Here is a 16,594-nt window from a genome sequence, read left to right on the forward strand (position 1 = left end):
ACAAGGCTCTTCCCTTTCTTCTACCCTGTTCATCATTTATAATGCTCCCTCTTACCGACCTTCTTTCTAAGCTTGGTTTCACGCACTTCATCTATGCAGATGATGTGCAAATCCTCGTCCCCTTCACAAATTCCTTTCTCACCGCTCTTCAAAAATGGGAAACCTGTCTTGCTGCCATTAATCAGCTCCTTACTGATATGCACTTATCTCTTAACCCCCAAAAAACTGAACTCCTTTTCATCTCCTCCAAACACTCATCACCACCTATACCTTCCACCCTCCCCTCTTCCACTTTCCCAACCCATTCTCGAAACCTAGGTGTCATACTTGACAATCACCTGTCCTTCAAACCTTACATCAAATCTATCCTCAGCAACTGCTACTTCAAGCTGCAAACTCTTAAAAAACTCAAACCTCTACTTTACTTCTCTGATTTCCATACTGTACTCCAGTCTATCATATTTTCCAAAATAGATTACTGTAATGCTCTCCTCCATGGCCTCCCTGCTTCCTACATCAAACCTTTACAACTTCTTCAAAATGCCACTGCACGTATCCTCACAAATGCCAATAAGAAGAACCACATCACTCCCACTCTGATCGATCTCCACTGGCTTCCTATACAATCTTGTATCCTCTACAAAATCCTTACCCTTATTCACAAAAGTATCACTAATGAGCATTACCACTGGATAAATCCCCCCTTCCGTCCTTGCACCTCCTCAAGACCAACTCGCACCGCTCTCCATGGAACCCTCTGTGCCCCTTCTATAAAATCAATAAGACTTATCGCTACCACAAACAGAGCCCTTTCACTTGCCGGCCCCACCCTCTGGAATTCCTTGCCCCCAAATCTACGCACTGAAACCTCCACACCCAAATTTTAAAAAAACTTCAAAACCTGGCTCTTCCTACAAGCCTACCCATCGCTATCCTCTCATGCTAAATCTTCCCCTTCTGTTACTTATTGTTAAAAACCTCTTCACACTTGTCAGGCCTCCCATTCTTCCCTAATTTCCATCCCAAAATCAGAATCAGTAATCGTAATGAACTTATTATTTGAGCCCTGTACATAGCCTTTCCTATAGTGATTTTTATCCCCCTCTCCTAACTTAAGCTACCCCTAGTTGAAGATATCAGTAAATTATTTGGTTTATTGGTATTTTCTTGTTGACTGTTCCTTCTGTTTCCTTCTGTTCATTGTAATATTTTATACTTTGGTTATAAGTTATATGTAAAGCGATGCGATGTGCAAACGGATGTCGGTATATAAAATCATTAAAATAAATAAAAATCGGAGGGTGTGTGAAATGCGTGGCTTCCCAATGTAGCAGCCAGGAATGTGTGTTTTGGGAGGGTGGGTGAAGTAAGTGACATTGGCAGGCGTGTGGGTGGGGGTATGTGGTGTGATGAGTGTGGATTTCTGTGTGTTAATGAGGGAGTGTGAATGAAAGACAATAGCCCTGTGTGGGGGTGGGGTGTGGTGTGTGTGTGTGAAAAGTGTAAGAGGTTGCGCTTGCACTGATGGCCACCAGATGTCGCTGTTTTGTGTAAGCAATTTTTAAACTTGTATTACTTGTCACAGGTGTGACCTATATGTAATGTAAGTGTATAAGATCCTTCCCGTATGGGAAGTGAATGTTGTGTGCAAATTTGAACGCATTCGGTTAAGCGGTTGGCGAGATTAGCAACGACTTACAAACTATTTAACATTTTTATTTATATAGATTTGGTGATGTTCTGTCTGCATTCTGCATGTGACTGAGGCGAAGTATTCTGGTAGTGTGTAGGGATCTATAGTAGCTTGGCTTGTTCTGTTTCCTAATAGCAGGTGTATTGGTGTGTTAGGGCCTGGTGTAATATTTGACACATTGCCTTTTTCATAGGAAATCAACACTGTTACTATGTGAAGGCTGACAATTAGCACTGTTTTGGCATAGGAGTTTACTATATTGTAATTTCATTATGGCTGTCTAAGGGTCATGCTCACACCCAACATGTTTTGCAGTAGGCCTAATACCATATGAATTCCAAGTTTCTTTTTTGAAGCATTTTTTTGGCTAAAGATCACCTAGTCATATTTTCTCATATACATATGAACAAGGCAAGAAAAGAAGCAAAATAGCAACAGCAAAAGAAAAAAACTTAAGAAAACATTCCCTAGTTTACTACTAAAAATTTTTTAGTTACAAGCAATTTTTACCCCTGTTTTATTTTCTCTCAGACAGACAAAAAAAAAGAAAATGAGTAAGAGAAAGGGAGGGACAGAAAAGCTCCGTGAGAAAAAACAGAAACTTTTAGTAGAGACTGCAAAGAGCTTTCGAAATGTTTTAAAAATGATCAAAGAAAAACAAGGAATAGGTGAAGAGAAGCAAGCAGAGCCAGGTCCATCTGGGGTTGCTAAAAGAAATGTTGCGCAAGACCTTGGACAATGAAGAAGAAAATAGTGAGCAGCTTCAGCAAATGGATATATTTAAAAACCAAAGATAGATTTAAAACAATTTTTCAGTTACCATCCAATTCAACCACAAAACTGTCAAGTTTAAAACATCCCAGAAATCTATTTTATAGAAAAGATGGTTTAAATAAAAAATGGTTAACATACAGTGCAGAAATAAATGCTCTTTTTTGCACAGTTTGTCTGGCTCATGGGACTTCAAGTGACCAAAGTTCATTCACATCGGAATCTGGTTTCACAGTATTTGACCCAAAACATATATATGATAGAATAGCAGAACATGAAGGCAGCAGCCACCAAAAAAGATTCGTTGATGCTCATCTGATGCATGACTTCAGTCATGATATTAATTCACTACTTTTTCATAAACAAATAAGCATGCATAACAGCCAAGTAGATAAACACAAGCTAATTTTACTTCGAGTCATAAAAGTGATAAAACTAATCGGAGAACGTGGTTTAAGCTTTTGGGGAAAACGGAATGAAGATACAAAGCAGCTGACAGAGGATAATTTGGACTGTGGAAACTTCTTGGAAATCATTCTTCTTTTATCAGAATTTGATAGTACACTACGAGAATACATTGAAGAAATTACAAAATCTAAAAGGAAACAAGTAACCTTTTTATCCAAAGGAACTGTTAACCATATAATTGAGATTATTTCATATTTAATGAAAGAGCGCATTGCCAAGGAGGTTCGTGAAGTCCAAATGTTTTCAGTTGAAATAGACACAACACAAGATATTAGTGTTGCTGACCAGATGAGTATAGTTCTTCGGTACATGATACCAGAGCAAGCTCCTCAAGAACGATTGATCGCTGTTGTTCAGTGCACTTCAGCACAGGGCAGGCTCTAAAGCAGAACCTGTGTCAAGGGGCGGCCCGCGGGCTGAATCCGGCCCGCCTACGGTCGGAATCCGGCCCGCCCACTGCTGAGGGGCAGACGGGGATGAGGCACTGCTGCCTTCCCTTGCAGAGGGAAGGCAGCAGGTTCATTCTCCGCTCCCTCGCTCCCCGATTGGCCGGCCAATCGGGGAGCGAGGGAGCGGAGAATGAATGGTTTTTTTTTTACAGCATCCGGGGGGGGGGAGGAGGGAGTTGACTCGAGCGAAGGCACGCTGTCCGATTGGCCGGTGCTGGGCAAGCCTTGCCCAGCACCGGCCAATCGGGCAGCGTGCCTTCGCTCGAGTTTCTTTCCTACATATGTCACGGAGTTTTTTGCCGGTCCGCGGCGCGCGCTCCCGGTCTCTCCCGCTGTCGTTGCCGCTGGGCTGTCAGCACGTTCAAGCCCAGTGGTAACGGCAGCGGTGTTAGAAGCTGTGGCACCCGCGGCTGGCCTTTTCTTCTTCCCGCGCCTGCCCCCCCCTTCCCGTGACCCGAAACAGGAAGTGATACACGGAGCGGTGCGCGGGAAGGAGAAAGAGTCGTGCCGCGTCGGCTGCAGCATCGGCCCCCGAGCAATTGAACCAGCCGGCAATTGAGAAGTCAGCAGCATGAGCCTCCCGCGACCGAAGGGATTCTTCTTCTTCTTGGCCTGCGGGGGCTCATGCTGCGACTCCTTTCTCGATTGCCGGCTGGTTCAATTGCTCGGGGGCCGATGCTGCAAGCCGACGCGGCACGGCTCTTTCTCCTTCCCGCGCACCGCTCCGTGTATCACTTCCTGTTTCGGGTCACGGGAGGGGGCAGGCGCGGGAAGAAGAAAAGGCCAGCCGCGGGTGCCACAGCTTCTTCCACACACCGCTGCCGTTTCCCACTGGGCTTGAACGTGCTGACAGCCCAGCGGCAACGGCAGCGGGAGAGACCGGGAGCGCGCGCCGCGGACCGGCAAAAACTCCGTGAATATGTAGGGGGAAGCAGGGAAGTGAGTAAGAGAGAGTGAGAAGCAGCCAGCCTGTTGTTGATTGAGTGGTCAGAGAGCTGATTTGTGTGTGGTATGTGAGAGACAATGAAAGTGATTGCTCAGGATGAGATGACTGATGTGTATGTGAGAGTGTGAGAACATTAGTCAGGGAGGTGACTGATGTGTGTGTGTGTGTGTGTGAGAGAAAAAAGCATGGAAGTGAGAAGTCTGGGTATGTGGGAAAGCATGAGCATAAGAAGCCTGGAGTAGTGGGGAGTGAGAAACCTGGGTGAGTGTGCATGCATGAGAGAGAGAGACTGCTTGGTAAGGTGACTGTGTGTGTGAGAGAAAAGACTGGTGTGTGATGAATGTGAGAGAATGTGATTCAGGGAATGAGAAGCCTGTGCACGTGGAGAGTGAGCATGGGAAATGAGAGAGACTGGTGTGTGTGTGTAACAGAGAGAAAGTGATTATGGGAATGAGAAGCCTGTGCATGTGAAGAGAGTGAGCATGAGAGTGAGAAACTTGGGTGTGTGTGAGACACAGCAATGGGAGGGAGAAGCCTGTATATCTGAAGAGAACTTGGGAGTGGGAAGCCTGTGTGTGGTGTATGCATGAGTGAGATCAGGTGACTGGTGTGTGTGTGATGAGAGAGAGAGAAGAAAAAGTGATTATGGGAATGAGAAGCCTGTGCATGTGAAGAGTGAGCATGGGAGTGAGAAACCCGGGTGTGTGTGAGACACATCATGGGAGGGAGAAGCCGGTATATCTGAAAGAGAACATGGGAGTGAGAGACTGGTGTGGTGTGTGTGTGTGAGAAGAGAGAAAGAAAGTGATTTTGGGAATGAGAAGCCTGGCATGTGGAGAGAACAAGCATGGGAGTGAGAGACTGGTGAGTGAGTGTGTGTGTGGTGTGTGTGAGAGAGAGAGACAGAGAAAGTGATTATGAGAGTGAGAAGATCATATATGCAAGTAGAAACACGGGAGTGGGAAGCCTGTGTGTGTGTGGTGTATGGCATGAGAGAAACCTGTTCAGGAAGGTGACTGGTGTATGTGTGTGTGCCAAAGACTGTTTGGGAGATGATTGGTGGGGGAGAGACAGAAACTGGTCATGGGGGCATGACTGGTATGGTGTGTGTGTGAGAGACATGGGCACTAAGGAAGAGGACCATAAGTATAGAGCTTAGCTTCTACTGCTGCTTCTGGTGTGTGCCATGGCCTGCAGGGAAGGGGAGTAGGAGAGCTGCTGGAGGGGGTAAGTAAAGGTGGCTTTAAGTTTATTTTTCTTGACTGCCATTTTAATTGTGTGATGTCTGCTTTTTGAAATATTTTATTGTGTTTGGAGAATGTTTAATAGTTTTTTATGAGTTTTTAATGTTGGATGTTATTCTGTTCATAGCTGTTTAGAAACATTTATTCTGCTTATTAGTATAGTTTTACAATTATTTCTGTTTGTAGATCTATAGCTGCTTGTTAGTTCTGTTTTCCTATAAGAGGTGTATTGGTGTTTAGGGTCTGATGTAATATTTGTAGTGTTGCCTTTTCATAGATAGGGTTGCTCCTGTTTGAGTGTATTCCATAATACAGGTGTAACTGTGTGCGGATTAGTTTATGTGCATTACTACAGATCCTGGGAGTATGTTAGGTCGGTTCTGTGTCTGTTACCGAGATGAGATATTTTGCTAGCTGTAAGCGTTTGTATCGGTCTTATTTGTTGTGTTTTCTCAGAGGACTACATTGGTGGTAAACAGCTGTCTTTTCATAAGTAGGGCTATTGAGAACTGAGTTAATTATATTAGTCCGACCCTCTAAAACCATCCCAATTTCTCATGCGGCCCCATGGGAAAATTAATGGCCCACCCCTGCTCTAAAGGAATCAGTTTGCAAGGTTTTTCAAGATGCTGTAATAAATGTTGAAAATATTATTGGCAATGCAACGGATGGTGCTGCAAACATGTAAGGTATCTACAATGGAGTTACTGCTCATTTATTAGAAGTTGCACCTGGTCAAATTCATATTTGGTGCTATGCCCATGTACTGAACCTAGTCATGATTGATGCCACTGACACAATTGATTTTGGAAGCCTTTTTACTTTGCTAAATGCAAGTGCTGGTTTCATCAAAGAATCTCATAACCGAATGGACATCTGGACAGAACTCACAGAAATGATGGGAGAGGTTCGCCGCCTGAATACCATAGGAAAAACTAGATGGTGGTCAAAAGATGATCTTTTGTCTAAAATCTTTGGTAAATTCAATGATCCATCAAACTGCTTGTTTGTAATCTTGATAAAGACACTGACAAAGATTGCCTCCAGAGTGAATGGTGAAACTTGGCTGAAAGAAACAATGCTCAAAAATTCCTTACTCATTTAAAATAATTTTAACAGCTCAACTCTTTTTACGAATCTTCCAGTATACCACCCCTCTGTCAAAGTATCTTCAGACAAAGGGTGTTGATCTGCTGCAAGCACACAGAATGGTGAGAGACACAATCAAAAGTATCAGTGCTGTTTCACCAAATTTTGAAAATATTAAAATTGCTGCACATAATTTTGTGAACTGGGTAAATGAGAAACTTGAAGAGGAAGATGGAGATATGATTACACCAGAACTACCAGTTAAACGTTTGAGGAAACATAAACGATTACCTGGAGAAAGTGTGGATGATGAGCCTATCAGTAATGCAACACAACAATACAAAGTAGAGGTTCACAATCGGGTATTTGATATAATGTTGAATAGCTTGGAACAACGATTTGCTCAGAACGGGAAGATATTAGCAGATTTGGCATGTCTTGATCCCAGAAATTTCAGCGAAGTGTCTGCTTTACCACCACAGACGTTTCAAGCATTGAGTGACAAAGTTTTGTGCTTCAATTCAAAAGCAACACCCAGTCAAATACATGAAGAGTTGTTGGATTTTGCATCTAAATTTGATAGTCTAAAGCACAGCATTCCAGAAAGTTATATAGCATTTGAAGTCAATGACATTGATGAAGAATCTGATAATGAGCCTATTGAGTCTACTGAAGCGTCTTCTAGCAAAGAATTTACCGAAACAGAACACCTTAAGGCCTGTAAACAGTGCCCACTTTGCTGCTATTTAATACTTGAAAAGTATAGTTTATTAGCAGATGCCTACACAGCACTGTTTACCTGTTACAAATTTCTTCTGACACTACCACTACGCAAGTATCTTGCGAACGAAGTTTTTCTAAACTAAAATTTATCAAAAACCACTTGCGAAGTTCTCTAACCTCTGCTCTCTGGAAGCATTCATGCTCATGTGTTGTGAGCCAGACATCCTGCAAAAAGTATCAGAAAAAGAAATCATCGATGCTCTGGCAACAAAAGTAAAAGATATGAAGTTTCCTGAAGTACCTCTAGACTCCAAATGAAATTGAAAGCACCTTTACCTAACAGTGGCATTAGTGCGATAATTCAAACTTTTTCAGTGCACATTTTCTCTAAACCAGTTCTCTCGCTCAGCGGTAACCAGCAGCAGTCCCCCTCAGCCTGTGCTCTCTCGCTCAGCGGTAACCAGCAGCAGTCCCCCTCAGCCTGTGCTCTTATCGCTCAGCAGTAACCAGCAGCAGTCCCCCTCAGCCTATGCTCTCTCACTCAGCGGAAACTAGCAGCAGTCCTTGTAAGTTTTCACACTTAACCAGTTCTGTCTTTCTAATGGACCCCTCAGCAGTAGAGTGAGGTCAGCAGCTTGGTTCTGACTCTGGGATTAAGCCCGTCAGTTCAAGCTGCAGGTGACTGTGGAACAGTGTATTGTTGTACTGCCACCTGCTCTTCTACTGAAAATAGTAAATGTTCTCAAACTAATATGTTTCTTGTTGAATGAACCACTTACTAAAATATTTTATAAATGATATATGTAGGCACGGCCCATAGATTTTATAACATGTGCGTACTGGGTAGCTTTTTTTTATGTTTAAGGGGTGTGTACAATATTATGTAAATTATATTATATATGTAATCGGGTACCCATGGGCCAGTATGGAGAAAAATCCCCCGGGCCACTATTTTCCCTCAATCCACCCCTGTAGATAAGACCCTGATTGATTTTTAATGAGAAAATGTCTGTGCCTAAAAATCAAGGGTTGAGTGGCTGGGAAAGACAGACACTGGAATTAACTATCTCTGGCTTGCTTTTTACCTCAGACACACACACACACTCTAAAGAATATATCCCTTAATTTTACCTTTCACCAAACTTTTATAAGCCCAAAACTTTCTGAAATCTATACTTACCAATCCTCTTTAACCACCGTTAAATTAATCTTCACTCAGTTAATGGAAGGGTTTGAGCTTAACAGCGCGCGCTTCCGGTCCTCCTCTACTGCAAAGGGTGCGGGGCCTCTGGAAGCTGGGACTGTGGAAGTCAATCCCTGGATCGCTTGCGGTGACCTCTGGACTCCTCTCCCAGGGGATGCTGGGAGCAGTATGCAGATGAGCCTTCTGGTCCTCCTCTACTGCAAAGGGTGCGGGGCCTCTGGAAGCTGGGGCTGTGGAAGTCAATCCCTGGATTGCTTGCAGTGACCTCTGGACTCCTCTCCCGGGGGATGCTGGGAGCAGATGCAGATGAGCCTTCCGGTCCTCCTCTATCTGGTCTGTCAAGGTTCCAGCCAAAGAACTCTGGTAAACAAGCTGTGCAGACTTGCCAGAATCGAAATTCTAGAGCTGTCAGATGAAACTATATGACTGATATATAGAAATACATAGCAAAGAAAAAACGATAGATGTTTTTTCTCCTTCCCCCACTCAGCTCCCAACCCCTTCTATCTACCACTCTTCTATCCCAACCCCAACTAACACCCCCCCCCAAAAAAAAAATCTCCTGGTGTGAGAATGTCTCAGGAAGCCTCCTGCCTAAACCCAAAAACCCCACAGTTAACAGTCAAAAATTATCCCTTGTCAATAAAACAGGGAAAGAAAGAAAAAATATATAAATGTGAACCCCAAGAAACCTCTAACATGAGGGTTCCACATGCAAAAGGATATTTGGAGTTGCCCAGTGATTGAGGACACGTCTCAAAGCCACGTTGAGAATATGAGAGAAGAGAGATCTTGCCTTGGTTATAAGGCTAATGAATACTATCCTTTCCATTCATAAGACTTCATTAAACAGTCCCATGATCTTCAGAGTCAACACTTCGAATTCGGCCTTCATTTTCCTTCTACGCGTCTGACTGTTGGCTGTTACTGAGGGCTGTTGTAAGCAAACTCGGGCATGCAGATAAAGGAGGCTGTTCTGCTGGATCCATTAAATTTACTGATTTCTAACTGGGGCTGCCTCTACTGCTGCCGGCAGAGCGAGGGCTAAGACTCATTGTTACGTAAGGGGTATCTCTTGGTACATGTCTCTGCAGCTTAGGCCTATTGCTACCGTTAATTATAGGGGAGTGTGGAGCATCATTGTTGTTGCCCCCCTGATTCTAGGAATGCTGAAGTAGACTCTGGTGAGTCAAACGATTTCCATAATCCATCTACCTGAATCAATAATTGGGCAGGGTAAAGCAGTCAAAACTTTGTCTAGCATGAAACTTTTTTTGACACTGGAGAGTTCAGCCCTGCATTTCTGGGTAGCTATGGGATTACTGCGATACGTAAGGGGTCCAGCTTCACAAGCCTTCGTTAGTATCCACTCCTTAGCTTGATGATAATGCATTTTGATGATAGCAATTGTTGTTTTGTGGTTCCTGGCCACATACTTTGTTGTTTTGCGGTTCCTGGCCACATACATTGTGCCCTCGATAGATTGCTAAATCTGGGCAATCTTCCCCCGGAGGGAACAGGTCTCTCAAAAAAGTTTTCAATAAATTGCTGTGGATTGCGACCCTCAGTTCACCCCGGGATCCCCAGTACCCTGATGTTACTTCTGCAGGATCTATCCTCTAAGTCTGTTACCTTATCTTCCAGCAATATACTTTGTTTCTTTAGAATTAGGAATGAATTGGCTGCGGTGGATTCCCAGTCTTCAATTCCTCCACTCTGGGGCCCACTGTTTCAGTCTTCTCCTTTAACTCGTCTATGGACGCCCACATGGCGCCCAAGTCTTGTCATGGTGGCGTGGAGTTTTCTCAGTTCCTGAAGTATTTGTGCCATCGTTGTTTGATCTCCATGCGGCATTGCATTCTCATCTCCACGATTGCCTACTTCGGGCCCGTGGGTAGCTTCAGATGTCTCCTTGTAGAAATCCATTGTAGGCCACTCAAGCGTGCTGCGTGTTCAGCGACTGGTCATGCTCTCTGACAGCTGAAACCCTTCGATTTATAAAAATGAAGGGAAAAGAGTATCTGATGAAAGGATGCACCAAGGTTATTGAAATTTATGAAGCAATTATGGGCAAACTTGAGAATTTTTTTGGGTTTCTTGTGTATTTTAGGGTTTCAGGTCGGCAGAGCTAAGCTAGCATGCACCCACCTGCATTAGCGTGCCACCAGTTATCTTATTTTTAATAGTTTCTTCAAATAATTTTGGTTCTATCTTTTTTCTGTATGTGAAAGATTGATTATTGTAGGAATTTGTTTTATGTTGAAGAGGGTTATTTCAGCTTTTATTAGTTGATGATCAGACCAGGGCAATAATATGTGAGAGGAATTGATTATGCAGTTATTTGATTGGCAAATATTATGCCAAGGATATGTCCTGCCACAGACTTTAGATCAAAATACCTCCATTACAGTCATTTGGTACGATTTCATGGTCAGAATTTGAAATTGCTTCACAGATTGAGATACAGCAGTTTGTAAAGAAAATTAATCCAGATGCACATCCATCAGATGCTATACCCATAAAATCAATGAAAGCAGTTATAGAAACTGTTGCACTACTTATCACAAAATTAGTGAATTTGTCACCATCTAACAGCGAGCTTCCATCAACACTCATTAAACAAATATTGAAAGCATAGTGTACAGATATAAATAATGTAAACAATTTCAGACCAATATAGTCATTACCATTTCTGACAAAGATAATAGTTGCATATGTACAATCTTTTTCTATCTGAATTCATTGAAGAAAACTATATTCTTTTCCCAACCAGTTTGATTTCAGGAAAATTCATAATACAGAAACTTTGCTACTGTCTATGACTACTGTTTTCTGCAGTTTTGAAGCAGGATAGTCATATCTCCTGATATTGTTAGATCTGTCTTCAACCTTCAACACAATAGAACACAAAATTCTAATTCATAGACTAGATGAAATTGGTATTACGGGAAAAGTTCTAAAATGGTTTACCTCTTTCTTAGAAATAGAACCTTCAAGTAACAACTATTCAAATACCATGACCATACAAACAGGTGTGTGTTTATTTAATAACATTTCTGAATCGCTTTACAGATAATACTATTGCCCAAAGTGATGTACAAAGGTCACAGTTTAAATAAGATACAAAATTCACATATTAAAACAAAATCATAAAAATATAACAAACAGTTAATTCCAGCCCCTGTACAAATTTTTCATCCTCTCAGTATAAATTGTGTAAATTATCAATACATAGGGAACTCTGCAATTAGCACAAAATTTGAAAAACTGCAAAACAACAACAAAGTCTAGTGTCAACAGACATAAACCATGTCTTTAGCTTTTTCCGAAATTTCATTAAATTTACATCTCTCAATTCCAAAGGAAGGCTATTTAATATACCTGGAATAACTGTTGAGAAAGATCTATTACCCAAATGAGAATGGGCAATTATTTTTGCAGCAGAAGACATAAATACCACTTCCCCACAGATCATAAATTTTTTTGCTTCATGCCATTGCAGAGAACCCTTCAATGAAGGGGAGCCAAAACCATTCAAAACTTTGAAAGCCAAAACAAGCTTCTTAAATTTATTTCTAGCTACTATAGGTAGCCAATGAAGTTGTAACAGAGGTTTAGCAGATATTCTAAATTTCCCCAAGTCCAGACGAGCAGCTGTATTTTCAACCAGTTTTGAAGTAGTTTATCCTGTAAAACCCAAATAAATTGTGTATAGTAATCCAAGGCTCATTACCAGCAACACTATAAATCTACATCTGTTACCTTTATGTAAACTTTTTTCAGATCTGGGTTTAAACTTTTACATGTATGCTAATCAGTTTTTAATATTGATTGATGTTTCTATCAAATATACTTTAAGAACATTCAAACAACCCATATGAAGTTAATATTAAACACAAAAAAACTGAAATCATACTGGTTTAAGCAGGAAAAGCTAATAAATACACCACTGTATTTTATGTTAGGATCATGTAGCACTGAAATTATTGAAAAGGTAAAATCGTGGAATAATAATCAATTTATTGATGAAGAACCACATAAACACAACAATCAAGGCTGGATATACTAAACTACGGCCGTTTGCAACAATTAAACCCTATTAAGACAGGAAGGTTTCCTTGTGGTCCTACAGACCTTGATTTTCTCAAACTTAGATTTCTGCAATGTGCTTCTGTTAGGTTTACCAAATAGCACATTACGACCATTGCAGATGCTTCAAAATGCAGCTGCAAGAGTACTAATTGGAAACAAGAACTATGATCACATTACCCCTGTGCTAATAGCATTACACTAGTTACCAGTAAAATTCCAAATCCATTATAAAGTTCTATGTGTCATTCACAAAACAATTTATACCACAGAGTCTGACTGGTTAGACGCAACACTACACTTCCATGTCCCTCAAAAAAAATCCTAATCAGCTAACAAAGGCTTATTATGCGTACCATCTATCCAAAGCACCCACTTAAGTGATGTCTGGGGTAGGACCTTTTCAGTTGCAGGCCTAAATTATGGAACATGATGCTTGAAGAGCTACAAATGTAAAAGGACTTCAACCTTTAAAAGAATATTGAAAACTTGACTCTTCAAAATAGCATTTGAGAGTAGCTGCACTTATTTAAGTTTGAGGAAAAATTTCCATGGTAATATAAGATTTTTTTGCTTGACCCACTAAATAGATTTTTCAAAGCAGAAAAAGGAATGGAGATTTATTATATTAATTTTGTATAATTGATTTTATTGGCTATGTTTTGTCTTACCTTTATTACTTTGTTTTACTTTTGTAATCTGCTATGATTGTTAACCAGAATGACAGTAAATAAATAAATAAAAATGATAGTGTTCCATGTCTTGCCTGCCAGTGATGCATAAAATTGACTTAAAATGCAGCGTCCAGGCTTCTCTAGTGTTTTGTGTGGTTCAGATGCCACACCACTCGGTGGTAGAATCAGCATTGAAGCAGTCTGTACGATCAAGGGAGCATTCTAACCATACCTCCAGGAAAAGACCAGAGGACGTTGGATATATTTGGAAAAAAGATTTTGCAGGAGTTGATGCTTAGGGCTCGGATTGCTACTCATCAGCCGTTCATAGTACAGCACCTGCAAGTGTATGTGGAAAAGCTGAAACCTCTGGTTGACTTGGACCCTCATCAATCTGAATTCCAGCATGCGTCAGGGAACTCTTGAGGAATGCAGAAAGCCCTGCGGTGTTTGGCTTTCAATAAGACTGAAGGGGGACCCTGCTGGCTGCAGGTTAATGCCATGCTGGGCATGCCCAGTAGGGCCAGTCAAAGTTCTGGAAACTTTAACAGAAGTTTTCCGTGATTAAGACATAAGAAATTGGCCATGCTGGGTCAGGCCAAGGGTCCATCAAGCCCAGCATCCTGTTTCCAACAGAGGTCAAAACCAGGCCACAAGAATCTGGCAATTACCCAAACACTAAGAAGAACCCATGCTACTGATGCAATTAATAGTAGTGGCTATTCCCTAAGTATAATTGATTAATAGCCATTAATGGACTTCTCCTCCAAGAACTTATCCAAACCTTTTTTGAACCCAGCTACACTAACTGCACTAACCACCTCCTCTGGCAACAAATTCCAGAGCTTTATTGTGCTTTGGGCTCCATCCTGATAATGTCACCCATATATGAGGACTAACATCCTGCTGACCTGAGAACACCTGTTACAGGTAAGCAACATTTGCTTTCTCTAAGGATAGTAGGATGTCAGTCCTCATGAAACCTGCTCACCTCTGTGTGGCGTTGATTTTTGTGTGCTTTCTGCTAAAATACTAGACTGAGGGGGGCCTCGGACACATGATATAATGACATGCGTGGGCATGCTCAATGAGACAGAGTTTTAGAAACTTTGACATAAGTTTTCTGGATCGGATTCCATCGGATGATGTCACCCATATGTGAGAATTGATATCATGCTATCCTTGCAGAACACATATTGGTAAGTAACCATGCTTTTTTGAGGCATCTTCTTGAGGAACTTTGTCAAATGCCTTCTGAAAATCCATATAGAATATATTGATTGACTCACTTTATCTATGTGCTTATTTACTTTTTCAAATAATTCAAATAGATTAGAAAGGTGTGACTTCTCTTCCTCCTGCTCCTTTGGATTTCTAGCTTTAATGGACCTGTCCTCTACTGAGGTTGGGTACCATCATCCTTAATTTGCAACTGGTTTTTAATTTACTTGCTCAGGTTTGGTGTGTGTATAATGAAGTAGTGAATACTGGCAACAGTCTCTTCACTGTATAATCAGAATTCCCTTATGGAGCTGTGCAAGATGGTAAAGTAAGATGTCTTGTTGTTCCAAAGATAATGATTTATTAACAGTGCACTGGTTTGATCAGTGCCAGCATTACTTGCAAAGGTAAAGTATAGGCCTATTGACTACAGGGTACAAGGTTTCTTTAGCTTTCAAATTTTTATTGCTCTTATGGCTCTACGAAATGCCTAGTTTTAGCAGCAGCTTTTATACTAAGGATTCATTCTTATGGGTTTAGGATAGGATGACTATATTATTAATAATAATTGCATTGTGGTTATACTGTTTAATATTTTCTGAATATATGATTGTGCATGCTAATACAGATAGCATATAATCTTGTCTTGATGCCATATGCTTTCACAGTTGAGATGGCATTTTTTTTGATGCCATAGGGTCTTTCTCTGTTACTAATTAAAGTACTTAACATTTTTCATAGAAATGTCACAGCTGCTGGTCACTTGTTTATATATAGTACCATAGTAATGATGGCAGATAAAGATCAAATGGTCCAGCCAGTCTGCCTAGCAAGTTGCTCACTTGGGGGGCAGACTGCCACTCCGTGTGGTTTACCTTCATGCCTTCTTTTAAGGGTAATAGCTACCACTCTATGCAGGTTACCCCATGCCTTCTGTTAGGGGTAATAATTGCCACTCAGTGCAGGTTACGCCCATGCCTTTATTCTAATCTTATGTATGGAAAGTATGTTAAGCTCAGAATCTTATATCTGAAAACAGTAAGCTGTGGGTGCTTTGACGTGTATAAGAAATATAACATGTGTAGAGTTATGCCCTTTCTGTTTTTGCTTTCATAGTTGAGGAATGAGAGGTCTTGACCCTCCCATAAATGTTTTGGGTATGCTGCTGCTGTTCTTTTTAGTTTATATACTGACATATGGTACTAATGAACACTATTGAGGTTCAAAGATAATGAATTGTTGGAAATGCACTCAAATTGGTGGGGTGGACTGCTGCAGCAGCAGGAAGAGGGTCAGGAATTGCTGTTCTGCAGCTTGTGGTTAGAAGTCGCTGGTCTCACTTCCTGAACAGTAACAGTAAGGAGAATTGCCATTATGAATTAGGTTCTCTTGTTACTGATTACTTCCTGATGTAGGAAGATAAAATTAGGCATTGAATATGGCATGGTTTGAGATTTGGTCTGGATATTCAGACTAAGATTATATCTGGTTCATAGGCTCTTTTCCAATATTTCTATTCCTTGGATTCTCTGTTCTTCACATTTATGTCCCTAACCGCACACTTTGATCTGCACATTCTCACTTACTTGAGGTTCCTTCTTTTTGCACTATCCACCTGGATGAGGCCCAGACAAATGCATCCTTAGTAGCTGACCCTTCTTTGTGGAACTCACTTCCAAATAATATAAGATCTCTAGATTGTGTTGCTTCCATTAAGAAAGCATTGAAAACATTTTTTTTACTCATGCCTTTGGGCAGTGATTGTCTATTGAACATGGAGATTCTTTAATGTTAATCATCTTTTCTGTCTCAGCGCAGTTTCTAATTGTTGTCTTATTTTGTTCTGCTTCAAATTATGTACATAACCTTTGTTGCTGCTTTGAACAATTTAGGTAACAAGTAGAATATAAGTTTAAATAAAAAACATACATCTTTCAGGGAAAAGTTGATCATATAAGTATATCATTGAAGCCATTTCAGTTGTTTGGGAAACAAAATGGTTTTCTTTTATTAGTACAATAAT

At 41.1% G+C, this 16,594-nt stretch overlaps 1 protein-coding gene across 3 annotated transcripts in view; it reads left to right on the forward strand.

Annotated features, from left to right (window-relative positions):
* NBEA (neurobeachin) overlaps positions 1 to 16,594 on the forward strand; it is a 2,460,099-nt gene that overhangs the window by 117,722 nt on the left and 2,325,783 nt on the right. The window lies entirely within an intron of this gene.

The sequence above is a fragment of the Rhinatrema bivittatum genome, chromosome 5 (assembly GCF_901001135.1).
Source record: "Rhinatrema bivittatum chromosome 5, aRhiBiv1.1, whole genome shotgun sequence".
Classification (NCBI taxonomy): domain Eukaryota; kingdom Metazoa; phylum Chordata; class Amphibia; order Gymnophiona; family Rhinatrematidae; genus Rhinatrema; species Rhinatrema bivittatum.